General features: G+C 36.9%; 1 protein-coding gene across 3 annotated transcripts in view; it reads left to right on the forward strand.

Annotated features, from left to right (window-relative positions):
- Window positions 1–14,224, forward strand: part of CNTNAP2 (contactin associated protein 2) — a 1,223,788-nt gene that overhangs the window by 193,134 nt on the left and 1,016,430 nt on the right. The window lies entirely within an intron of this gene.

The following is a 14,224-nucleotide window of genomic DNA, read 5'->3' on the forward strand; positions in this document are numbered from 1 at the left end:
ATAAAGTAATTAAAATATATGACTAACTGGATACACTTCATTAGATATGATTTTGGGGTGTTGCAGAGACAGTAGTCAGCGCATTAAACATTATGATTTTTCAGGAGTGTATGTAGTCCTGAGTACAAACTGTGGAGGAGACAGCCTAAGTGTAAAATAACGATATCTAGGCAGAGCCTGCAAATGCTAATAGTTGGTTTTTCCCTCCAGAAAGGAAGCTTAGTCAATAATTAAAATAAGCAATCCATATTTGACTTAAGATAAAAAGAACTAAAATCATCTGGTTTTTTTTTTTTCACTTGGCTTTGCTTTAGCATTCAAATTTAAGCACAAATGGAAGCATAAACATGCTGTCTTTGAGAGCTGCTTTTACCAGTAAGGCACTTAACATGCAAATCTGGAACATAAATTCAGCTTATAAATGGCATTGCACAAAGATTACTGTTACATCTCCTTCTGTAGCCAGAAAGAATGTGGAAAAGATACCTTGTTTCAGAAATAACTATAATTCAAGGAGAAACTGGCACAGTTTATTATAGTCTGATCACAGAAGCTTGCACCTTAAACTGGTGCATAGCATTGCTAACTAGTGCAGGCATAATTTTTATTACTTTGAAGATAGACATGATTGAAGCTGGATGATAGGTAAATTTAATAAGACACACAGAATTTCCCATGAGAAAGTGCACGCATGGATCTGGAGGAGGTGATAGTAGGAGTTTATAAACTTGATTTGCCAAATTTTCCACTCCTTTCACTTGCGACTTGAGCTTCTTCTTTTCTAGAAGCTCTATTAATTCAGAATTCTCCCCTTGCTTGTGGTGAAGTACCATTTTACACCACATCACTGCAACTGATACAAATATCTACATAAGCTATAAAGGCAGTGGCAAGACAGTCCCTGCATGTGTATAAGTGCTTGATGTGATGTGCAGTCCACTTTTGCCATTAGAATGTCAGTAATTCACAGAGACTTCTGCAGGATTTCTGCATGCAGTGCCATCAGAGAGCCAGACTGTTATATTGTGTATGTGTGTTCTTTCTTGCATGGCAGTAAGTTTCTAGCTATGGGCTGGTGTGAAAGAGATGAGTAGTAGACCCTTGTTTTAAAAATATGTAACACTGTTAATAATTCCCTGTTAGCTCTTTAATTCTCTCGAAGCAAAAACCTGGGAATTTTAAGTTATTCTTCCAACTCAGTGGAATGAGTTTGGTTATTCACAGTTTGAGCTTATGTAAAAGAAAATAATAGTTGCTAAGCACTTCAGTTAATTCCATGTCTTGTTTTTTGTTGCTTTCTTTGGAAAGAAAATGCATTTTACCCCACCCCCGATTATTTGGAAATTACTATTATTGTGATAATTTCAGTATATTGTAAATACACATTTTTCTAAACCCTCCATTAGTGAGCATCTTCTTCTGATCAAGGAAGAGGATAGTAGGTAATATTTTAATAAATACTTAAATAATTGAAGTAGTTAATGATTTGGGACTAGGTCCCTGTATTAACTCTCTACTGTATAGATCTTAAGTTCCAAAGATACTGCATAAGCTATTTTTGTTTGAAATAAGGGCACAAGGAGTTGGTGTAAAGCATCAAAGTCTTTAGAGGTGATGAACTGACCTATAGCAGAGCTAGCTTAGACTCGGTCACTCTTGATTCCTCAACAGAACTCCTCTCCATCCTCTCTCTACTTTTAGCTGCTCCTAGTTTGTGCTTTAGCTTTGGTTGCATTTTTTAGACTTGAAGAGCTAGTTTCTGCATTGGATCTCAATTAATTACACCACAGCCTAGTATAAGAAAGCACGCTAGTGACTGTATTTCTTCTCTGTTTATAATTGCAAGTATTTTTTGTGTGCACTGCTGTTAATGAACTTTCAAGGGTCCTTTCTTATGTCAGAGAAAAGCATACAAGTGCAGGTATAGTGGTCTGGGGTAACAGCCTTGATAGGCAGAGACTCAAATATGAAATCACAGCCATGACTTTTATTGCAAGTATTGTCTGAAGACTTCAACATAAAAGAACTTTTTAAAACTTGTGTCATTAGTATTAGAAATGGTTTTGTTCAGAATTGAACATTGAAAGTAGATTAAATCCACAGTTCCGTCTCTTAAATGTTGCTCTTGAGAGGCTCAGTGGGTTCCATGTTCTCTAAGTTAAAGAATACGTTATGTCCCCATCTCAACTTGTAGTTCACATCTTTTTATGGGGTTACATCTCACACTTGGAAAGCACAACTTTGTAGCAGTCATCTGTCATTCCTTCTGAAAATACATAGAGAAAGAATAATACTGTGCTTTTTAATAATTTGCCTGTGTAGTTTGATAGCTTGCCTTTTTTTTTTCTTTTTTTTTTTTTTTGTCCCCTGAGGAAGTAACAGTGTTTAGCTGTCATTTTGGTTATTCCTGCTTCCACTTAGAAAGCTGCTAGAAAAGAAAAGAGTCTCAGCTCAACTTCTGGATTATCACTAGTGGCTACTGAAAGACACAAGTGTAGAGGAAGGAAAAAGGACATTTTGCTCTTTCCACTTCCACTTTTTTATCATTATGTATTAACTTGTTTGACTCCCTGATTGACTCCCTTATTGTCTTGGATTAACATAAGAAAAGGTATTCAGAACTCACAATGAACATAATGTATTTCATATGGCCACTTCATTATTAATCTGTTTTCTAATATCTCATCAAATATAGTCTGGGCTTTTTCCCATTTCTCCTTGTTCCTGTCTGCTTAGAACACAATCGTTTTTCCATAGGACAGCCACTTTGTGTTGTTGTGTTTGCCTGGTATTGTCTTCACTTCAATTTACTGTTGACTACAAAGATTTTTTTAAATACTTGTATGAAGGACACTATATAAACATAAATTATGTGGAATTACATAATAAAAAGCCTATTAGTGTGAATAGCTTCTTTCAAGGTTGTCATAATGTGTCCATTTGAAAAAGAAACTAGTTCAGTCCCATGTTAAGTGCGATCATTTAAAATGTAATATACCTAAATTGGTTTCTTTCTGCGTGTGTAATGAGGTATTCTGAACTTTGTATCAAGGTCATTTTTGCAGAATACCAATAGCTGACACTACTGCTGTGAGCCAACCTAATAAAGCATAACTTATGTTGGCTTTAACCTAACTTGATGACTAATTTTCTTAAAGAATACTCCTACAGCTGCTAAACTTCATTACTTATGAAAATACTGTAAATCATTCCTCTGTCTTTCAGTATGCCTTCTGTGCTTCTGTGGTTACCTGTCCCACTGTTGCTCTTTATTGCAAAGTGGTGGAGATAGAAACCCAGTTGTACTTCCATAACACTCCTACATGGTATGTAGAGACTTTGAGCTACCTAAGGCTAGGTGAGTGACAGCGGTGCCATTTTTTTATCTACCTAAAGCAGGAAAAACAATGGTTTTCCCACTGAAAAGCAAGCCACCATGGTTGTCTACATCAGCAGCAAACAGAATTAAGCTAAATACTTGGCAAGTTACAGTCTGGTTTCCTGAGGAAACAAGGCATATACAGGCATTTGGTTTATCCAGTAGGAAGATAGCAGGCAAAGTATACAAATCCTTCAGAAACCAAGCTTTGTTGCCATCTTTCTTCACAAAGCCACTTGTTTACTGTAAGTGAGTATGCAAAAGTACATTAAAAACAGGCCTCCAGCCTATTCTAGGCACTACTCCTACACGTAATCAAATCACACAGAGCAATGCAGTTATGTGTTCTAAAAAGACAAGTATAATAAGAAAAATAATAGAACTATCTTTTTGTGAACCTCAAGTCAAGAATAGGTATCTTTAATGATATTCTGCACTTTGATTTTCATCTGAGGTGATAGAAGTACTTGATGTAATTTAATGTTATACTCTGCTATAGGTGAGAACACTGAGACTTAAGACTATCCTGACATAATCAAATAACTAGGCTTCTTGATTTGTGGTTTCGTGCTTAAACCGACAAGCACGCTGTCTCTCTTGTATAATTTGTAACTCTCCATTATTTTCTATATATTTCTTATTCAGCAATAAATTCCCTGTCTTAAACATACGTATTTGCAGTTCTAAAATTGTTCAAGGTGTTTGGAATGCAGTATAATGCTCATCTCCTCATGCTCCCAGGCTTTTGGTGTGCAGCAAGATGTAAGAGAGATGAGTCTACAGAATGAAAAATTAATGTTATTTTGGTGTTGTGTATTATGAGGCTTGGCCTCTACAAAATGGTCTTCCTAGGGTCAGTTACTTCTGTGCATATAGATATTTGCACAGATTCCTAGAATTTTAGAACGAAAATTTGTATGAAATTAAATCAATCCTCTACCTTCTCTTCTTGAAAACTGTTAATTTGTTAAACTGTTAATAATGTAGCAGTTTGCATGACAAATGCAGTTCTCCAAATAATTTATTCCAGCTGCCTAAGAGATCATCAAATGGTTTTGGTTTCATGGATTTTAAATATCAAAGCTTTTTTTACTGTAGTCTAAGTAAATCTGTAAGCATTTTTTTTTCCAATTTTTGTGTATCTGCAGATGAAATATGTATCTGTAGAACAAACTATTTTTAAATACTTAGTTGCAAATTGAAAGAATAGATAAAATCCACAAATTTTTTGCATGGTTTTAAATCCTAAAGAATCAAACAAAAGTAATTTTATTCTTCTGAACTGAAGATTTAATTCTGAACCTTCTTGAAGAAAAAAGGAAAAAAAAGATGATGGCTAAATGGCAGCAAGGGGAGGATGATTTTTTTTGGAGTGGGTAGAAGAGCTAATGCACAGTCTAGCATGTTCCCTACACCTTCAAAGTGATATAAACTGTTATGACTGGTATAAATGAAATGATAGCAACACTTCCTCTCAAGCATTGGATTACTGAAAGCAGTTATGGCTTGTGGCTGTTCCCATCAGTTCCCAAGTGAAAGTGTATTGTATTACTTCTGTGTCTGAAAACTCTGTGGGAGTGAATTCCAGCAAAGGCACCTCCTGCAGATTTTGGCTAACAACCTGATGTTTGATACAAACAGCTCCACATGAATACCTAGGAAATCTTGAAATACCTATCCGGTAAGGAATGTGTATATGTCATTGTCTTCAGACTAGCAAGCCACCTTCCTTAAGCATCATAATGACTCGGTGACCATGAAGACTTTCCCATCTGTTTTCTGCAGGATTTTGTTGTTCTGATATTGCTAAAGAGTCTAAAATTTCCAAAATATCTGAAGTAGGAATTTTCAGGGGAAATAATCCCATTTGGATTTCTTTTTCCTCACTGCAGTCCCTTCCAAATCTGTGGTGCTGTGAAGCTTCTCCTGTGCTTGTGTATCAGATTCAGGTTTAAAACTGTGGTAAACATCCTGCACACCTTATCACTATCAGTCTGTTTTGCTACTAAGTTGTCTGTATATGTCCTGGTTTAGCCCCAGCCAGCAATTAAGCACCATGCAGCCTCTCCCTCCCTCCCTCCCCACCCCCAGTGGAATGAGGGAGAAAATCAGAAAAAAAAGTAAAACTTATGGGTTGAGATAAGAACAGTTTAATAGAACAGAAAAGAAGAAACATATAATAATGATAATAATTACAATAATAAAATGTCAATAACAATAACAATAATAATAATAAAAGGATTGGAGTATACAAGTGATGCATAATGCAATTGCTTGCCACCCGCTGACCAACATCCACTTAGTCCCCGAGCGGTGCCCCCCCCCCCCCCCCCCCCCCCAGCCCCACTCCTCCCAGTTTATATACTGGACATGACGTCACATGGTATGGAATACCCCATTGGCCAGTTTGGGTCAGCTGCCCTGGCTGTGTCCCCTCCCAACTTCTTGTGCCCCTCCAGCCTTCTTGCTGGCTGGATATGAGAAACTGAAAAATCCTTGACTTAGTCTAAACACTACTTAGCAACAACTGAAAACATCAGTGTGTTATCAACATTCTTCTCATACTGAACCCAAAACACAGCAAAATACCAGCTACTAGAAAGAAAATTAACTCTATCTCAGCCAAAACCAGGACAATATGACAAGGAAGAAAACCTGAAGGTGATTCAAAATTTCTTTTGTAGGCTTTTCAGAAACCTGCATCCTGTTTTGTAAGCAGCACCAGCTCTTTGTTGTAATTGCATTCGTTCCTGCTGCTAGCTTTTGGGCAGCACTTGGACTGAACATGATAAATCAGTCCAGTAATCAAGACTTGTCTGAGGAAACCTGGTGTGGAATACTTACAGCTTCATGATCACCATACTAGCCATCAGAAAAAGAAGCAAGCCAAACTAATAATTCAGGAGAGCAGCAGAACATTTGGGAACTCTTGCCTGGCACCTGCTTATCACGCATTGAGTTTCCCTAGAGCAGTTCTATTCAGAGAAACTTAAAAGCTGGAAGGAGGCTGTGCTCATGCTGAGTGATTTGAACTCCTGCTGCCCCTGGGTGTTGTCATGAGACTGTAATTTTACATTTTTTAAAAACCACCCAAACCCCAAATATATCTATTTTTAGAAATAGTATGGCAGGTGTTTCTTTTTTAAATTATTTTTTAATTTTATTTTTATCTTTTCTCCTCTGGACAGAGTAAACATTTTACAGGTTTTATTTGCATTGGAAGTTTTTATGCATCTAGAGCAATTGTTTTGGGTTTTAGAAGGAAAATAGTTTTGGCAGTTGTTTAACATTCCTGTGCCCAGTGTGATCTGTCTTTTTTAATAGTAAATTTATGAAGTTATGTGGACAAACTGGCATGTTCCTGGCTCCTGCTAAAGGTGGTGAAGGTTGGTTAGAAACAAATTTATGCCCAGACATTGATGGCTCTGCCTGTTTCTGCACCTCTTTGATAGCCTCTGTGAGCCAGCAGCAGAAAGGAGAGGGAGCTGGAACTGCACCTGCTGTGTAGCACATTAGACATCCTGAGATGGAAAGATTTTCTGGTGGTTTATTCACAGAATTTTGAGAAAGTGGCTGAGAAAGTGACTCTGTGTAAATGTGTGAGGTTAATCTTGTCTTTTCCAACAAAACATTTCTTGCTCTGGCTTTATATTTATTTGTGTAGCCCCACCTCACTGAAACTTAGAAGATTTTAGATAATTATGAATGATATCTAATTGTGAACATACTGTATTGTTTTATTCATTCAAACTTGAAAGTTACAAGATTTTTTTTGATTACCAGTTCAGGAAAAATGAGGTTTCCTTGCACTGAATGGCTATAAATAAATTCAATTAAGAAATGTATTATCATCTCTGTAATGTCCTACATTTGGGTGCCTCTTAATAATGTTTACTGAGCATATTATGGATATTCATAGAATGTCTAATTGAGATTTTAGATTCCCCTTCTTTCTGCAATAGAAATAAAAGTGGTAAGTTAGCAATGATCAAAACATCCATTCAAAATTATTTATAAATGTTAAGAGCTAGAAACCATCATTTTAACTTAGTCTGACCTTATGCATAACACAGGGCATAAGATTTTAATCTGATAATTGATATATTAAATCTGTAATTGGCGAAAATAGAGGCTATTCTTTACATAAATACTTCTTTCTTTTATTAAAAAAAAAAAAAAAAAGATTGTGGAAAGGGATCAGTTGCATTACACTCGCTGTTGTTGCTGTGAATTCCTTTCAGCTGCTAGCTCATTCTGCACCTCTTACTACTGGCTTAAATCATTGTCTCCTATCACCAATATTTTTTTCCATGTGGAATGATATGTAAAGTTTTATCAAAACTATCCTGCTAATAGTGGAGTTTTAACGCAATAGTTGACTATTTTAGTCTGTGGGTATGCTTCTGTTATTAATAATGCATTTTATGAACGAAAAATCTTCAGAAGGCAGTGTCCAAAGAGAAGGTGGATTTTGCAGGGAGGTTTTATGTGTTTTCTCACTTAAAGCATGTGAAGTTTAATATATAATATGCTTTTTATATATATCATGACTTTTCTTTCTTGTCAAGCGAGAGATTTGTCTAGCAGTAGATCAAAAAAGAGCTATCAGTATTGCTACACTCACTGTGGCTCTGCTGAGATTTTACATAGTTCTGTATTTTGGGATTTTACATTTTTTATGTTTTACTTCATGTGATCCTTTTATGTATTTGTCTTCAAAAGCGATAGGTGAAGTACAGTGTCCTGAAGCACAGTTAGCCTGCTTGTTCATTCATACACTGATTTCCACGGCCCTTTTCAGTTCTCATTTGCTGTTGCATTTTCTCCAAAGATATTTTCTGCTGTCTCTTGCATAGTTTTGATACTGAGCATTCTAGGAATAGTTGTCTTTCCTTGTCCTTTATATACAGGATAACTTATGCATCATCTTAGAGGTACATTGACAAATATTGTATTCACATTCTTAATGGTTTTAGAGCTCTTCAGGTGAAACCTGCTGTGGATGTTTCATAAACGTTGTTGTAAATGCTTTGTTACAGCTATTCCTCCACCGTGCTGTTTTAATTGCTTCCTTTTCCCCTAGAATTTGAAGAGTGAAGAAAATGTCACAGAGCTAAATACTTGTGAGAATGGTTGCTTTCATTGTGATCCCTTCGGAATGTTTCAAGTCTGCAATTGATTTTATAGAACTAGGGAAGGCAACTGCACTGAAAACCATGCAACATACGAATGGTACAATAAACTTGCTTTATGGATGATGACATTTGACATTGATATTTGTCAGGCGACACAAATATTGGAAAAACCATAAATATGGGAAGGGTATAAGACCATCATTTATCCAGTATTTTTTTTAAAGAAATCAACTTTAAAATGAAATATGGAAATTATTTGAGGTAGCATCTATTAGTAATACCACTTCTCAGACATGAGCGAGTTCTGCTTGGCATAGCACATGCACAAGACACATGCTCATAGAAAAGCCCCTCTGAGTCAGTTATGAGACTAAAAGTTTATTAAAATTAGTTTTCAGTCTGTATCAATCTTTTATCAGCACCTAAATAATTCAGAATTTTGTATGCTTTCATAACACAACATATAACTTACGCTATTCAAAATACTTGTAAAATGTAGGAATTGCAGTCCGTTGAATGTGAAGATGAATGGAATTTCTAAGTTAGTTTGGTCGTTTAACCCAATCTTTTCCTTATCCCTTTTAAATGCTAATGCAAAGCTTCATCCAAACTTAAGAGAAGCAAAATAAGGCTTTTGTTTCACTTATTTATTGGGCTTTTTATTGTGGTTTCTTTTGCAAGGCAGACAGGCCAACAAAGAGCTAACCTACTTGTGTATTTGTAGGTATTATCTGATACCCAAGATGAAGAGTGAACGGGCGAAAAGGAACAGAATGGGATAAGCAACATCTCTGCCATCCACACCTGTTCTGAAAGGCAGTTTACAGGCACTTTTCTTGCTTGGCAATGAAAAAGGAGTTTTCAGACAGCATAACTTTCTACCAGCACGTTCCACCAAAGCAGGAAAGGGGAGAGTCATCCTGACACTGTTTATCAGGCTTGTTCAGATATTTCGAATGCAGTCACACCAAGAAGTTTGGAAATGCTTTTTTCCATGTTGCCCAAGACAGTGCAGCTCTCTATTAACCAAGCTGAGTCAGAATCTACTTTATTAGTATATTTGGGCAAAATTATTAGATGCTTTTCTCCTCAGCATCTAAAAGCAAATTAGAAATATGTCTTACATTTTGTCTTATATCCAAAAAGATTGTATGCACTGTTAATCATCCTTACTTTATATAGAAGTAAACAGAAGCACAGAGGTGTAAAAGCCAGATTTTCAAGAAGCCAAATTTATTTCTGAGCACCCCTGCTTTTTGATTGGTAGGATGAGTTTATTCCATCCTAGATTTTTATTTTTTTTTCTTGGATTGTTGCAATGTATTATAGTTGGTCATGGCTAGCAGCACAGAAGTGGTTGCAAGGGGGGAAAGAGGGAAAATAGCAGTTTCATGGTAAGAGAAAATATTAGATTTTTGGGTGTTTTATTCAGAGTCCAAGAAAGCCTTTTTCTGACTAAATCGGGGATTGGAAATAAATCATAAATACTAAGATATTTGTTCAAGGAGAACTTAGGAAAATGATGTGATTAGACAGTTGATAGTGTAAACTATACAGGCTGCAGAGGTTATGACACGTCAATAGAGAACATACATAGGTCAGTGTTATGGATGCACGCACACTCAAATCCAACAGGTGTTAAAGCTCAGATTTATTCTTCAGTAGAAAAGTTAGAATTCTGGAAACAGTAGTGAACTACAGGCTTAGTGGTGTAAGGGGAATCAGTACTACACAGGTGACTTAAGAATCCTTGAGGTTTAAAAGTGATGACTCAAAATGCGCAGATCACTCACCTAAAAGCTGAGGGCTCTCTCCCTTGAGGAGTTACCTCAGGTGGTGCCCTGACCCAAGGGAGGGTCCCTGACTGCAGACCCACTGCTCCGAGGAGGACTGATTCCAACATGTCCTCCAGCGGGACCCCGTTTATACCCTTGTCGAATCTGATCTGTGGTCATTTTAATCCCTATTGGCCAAGAAGGTTACCTCAGTGTACCTGGCACGTCTTGACTGGCCAGTTCAAATTTCAACCTGCAGCCTCCAGCATTTAGGGTTTTTTTTTCCTCTTCTCCCTGCCTAGAGAAGTTTTGTTTCCTGCTGCGTGTGTGGGGGAGTGTAATGCCACAGTCAAGATCCCCATTTGAAAGATTGTTCAATACTTTTAAGATAGATGTACTGTTCATTCACTTATTTATTTATTTACATGCTTCTTTTTCTTGCAAATTCTTTTAATAAGTAATATTTGATCTAAAAACTAAAAAGATGTTTCATCACTGGGGTATCATTGGCATTTTTCAGAAAATAATATAATTACATTCCAGTCTGCCAAGGAAATTTTGGTTGATAAATGAGAAAACTACAATGGGGGTTGTGTCTGAGAGTAAGAGAATCCTGTGCCTGCATCCCAAGCTACACAACAGTTTGAACCAGGGAGTCAGACAGGGGATCATCTTGAAGTAAGGAGGACAGTCAGAGCTAAGATAGCCAGAAATGCTGGATGTATGACTGTTGAGGTTTCTTCTTGGAAGCACTTACTTTTTTATTTTAATTTGCCCTTGTTATACTTGATAATCCATTTAAACCCAAGTAGTTCATGAAAGTTCTCAATATGATGGCACTAGTACAGTAGCATAGCTGATATTCAATAGAATGGACACTTTCATAAAAAATTCCTTTTTATTTCTTTACTATAATCTTAGGGGAGGAGGTTGTTCAGGTTTTAGTATAAGTTATCTTCAGTCAAGTTGCTTTTTTTGGTGTCTCTGTTACTGGTGTTGAAACTTAGGACTTCAGGATATGTAACACCTCAAAAAATACTGAAATACATATTACATTGTGTGTATTAAAAGACATTTACATTTTGTTTAGATAATGTTTCCAAGTAATAACAAGTACAGCTTTTATCATTTTTTTTTAGTGCTCTCCTAGATTTTAATAATTTCATTGTACATATATTACGCCACTGTTCTTGTCGTAGTTTAACCTCAGCCAGCAATTAAGCACCATGCAGCTGCTTGCTCACTCCCCACCCCCAGTGGAATGGGGGAGAGAATCAGAAAAAAAAGTAAAACTCATGGGTTGAGGTAAAGACAGTTTAATAGGACAAAAAGGAAGAAAATAATAATGATAATACTACTACTAATAAAAGCACAATAGTAATAATAAAAGAATTGGAAAATACAAAACAAGTGATGCACAATGCAACTGCTCACCACTTGCTGGCTGATGCCCAGCTAGTTCCCAAGCAGCAATCTACCCCCTGAGGCCAAGTCCCCCCAGTTTATATAGTGGACATGACGTCACATGGTATGGAATACCCCGTTGGCCAGTTCGGGTCAGCTACGCTGGCTGTGTCCCCTCCCAGCTTCTTGTGCCCCTCCAGCCTTCTTGCTGGCTGGGCATGAAAAGCTGAAAAATCCTTGACTTAGTCTAAACACTACTTAGCAACAACTGAAAACATCAGTGTGTTATCAACATTCTTCTCATACTGAACCCAAAACACAGCAAAATACCAGGTACTGGAAAGAAAATTAACTCTATCCCAGCTGAAACCAGGACAGATCTGTATTGTGAAGTCTGAATTTTGGCCTGATAGCTTGCTAAGAGTAAGTCCAAATGAAGTCAGAGGGACTAGTTCAGAAAGATGGTGTTAATTGTAAGATTATCAGAACTGTATAATTAATGGCCTGCTTGAATGCACTTCCAGCCTTTATACTAATTGCTTATATCTCCTAGAAAAGTGCTGAGAATATAAAGAATCTAACCTTCCCCTTCATAATTTGAAAAATTCTTATGATGATGCTTATTCATTTGTCAGGGAAAACAGAGCAGGACGACAGCTGCATCCTATTCTTAGGCTGAACCTAAATTCAGAAAGCTATTTCTACATTTTATCATTGTTAGATGCATCCTTGCAAGCAGGAGAATGGGGGGAAAGTAGAATTCTCCATCCTGAGTTCCAAATCAGCTAGAAGTTTTGAGTGGGAGGAAGAAGAGGAGATTATATCAAGTGAGACTAAAAGGGACACAGAGTGATCAAAACCCAGCCTTGTATCAGCACCATTTTAACTAGAGAAAAGACCAGTGTCATTGCTTGCATGGATGCAGCATTGCAGTGCAGGCATGGAATAGAAGAGTAAACTCTCCTCTGCAACCATTTAATGGCTCTTTCAAGTAGATTTAACTTTTCAAAGCTGAGAAACACTGACAGAAATAATAGCCTATATCACTACTGAGTAAGAAAAAAAAAAAGGATTAGAAGATAGAGACAAGTAGAGTTGGAAGATAAACTCGTAATGCTGCTATGTAAATGTGACCAATGCATTTATTTTAGTAAAATCTCTGTTTCCATGAAATGAGGAAAATGTAGAAAGTTCTGTTTCATTCTGGTTCTTCCCATCATCATACTGACATTTTGTACAGTGACAGGGTGATGCTCAGAGTAGATGTGATGGTAGAGAAGTTGCTGTGATCAGCATTGGCAATAGGAATCCTGTTAAGTACTTAGGAGTGTTTAACCTTGCTCTGATACAGCTGCATCTGCCAAGATAAGCATTACCTACCTTTAGTTTCACCACTGAGCTTAATCCAGTCAGTTTTCAGAACACTGGCAAGATTTGGCTAGGGAACGTGCAAGGAAATTCAAGAAAGAAGCAGGGAAATCGTGCAAAGCAGAGAAATCATAAGTATTACTGATATGCATTAAACCAAATTTCTCTTAATTTCACTTAAAGCCTGCATTACAAATTGGACATATGTTTAAAGAACTTAAGTCAAAGTGTTAAATTATTTTTTAAATGTGCTGAACAGCAAGGATGACAGGGATCGGAATGAGGCCTGTAAACCTTCTGAGTTCACTTTAGGATTTGATTCTATGAACCTCATGCTGGCCCCTATCCACATCTATACAATTTACCCATAGAAAGAATAGCAATATGAAGAAGTCTTTCAGGTAGTTTCTCTAGCTTCAGTGATCTTCCTTGCTGTGGTGCAGATCTGTCTGAAGTGTCTAATGCATGTACCTGCACCTGCCTAAGACGATAAAAGTCATTATCGATGCCTTTGGGTACTGTATTCACTCTGGTGCTGGTAATACCAGCTAGAGTATGTGAAGCGTAACCTCTTCCCATCTGCCAAACTCCGCCACCTTCTCTCGCCCAAAAAAACAAAACAAGCCAATCTTTTTTTTTCTTTCTTTCTTTTTTTTTTTTTTTTTTTTTTTTTTCGTATCTGATCACTAAAATTTTAACTTTAGGGGTATTTCATGACCAGACTGAATAGGCTGTAAGTTTTGTCTTAATGCCTCATATTTGGTGTCTTGGATTATATTGAAAGCAGTTTTGAAAGAAGCCTCAACAATTACAGACTTGAACTGAAGTAGAAGAGTTTTGGTTTTGGTGGTGTCGGGGGTGGGGAAGTGGGGGAGGCATTTGAGATTATTTTTGGTATTTTTCTCCCAGGATTTTATTGAATGGGGGATGGGGTGGGGTTCATTGTGACTGAAGGCTACTAGTTTGAGTTAAATTATTTCTGCTTATGATTGGAGACTGTTATGTTATGTAGTTAGTTACACTCTGTTAGGTTCCTTGGCTTTGTATTGGTAAAGTGTTTTTTTCTTTCTTTTTTTTTTTTTCTCCCTTGATTCATTCTTTTCATGTATATGCCAACCTGTAGAAAAATTAGTAGCAGTCAACAGAGACTGTCATTTATCTCA

Source organism: Accipiter gentilis, chromosome 14, assembly GCF_929443795.1.
Source record: "Accipiter gentilis chromosome 14, bAccGen1.1, whole genome shotgun sequence".
Classification (NCBI taxonomy): domain Eukaryota; kingdom Metazoa; phylum Chordata; class Aves; order Accipitriformes; family Accipitridae; genus Astur; species Astur gentilis.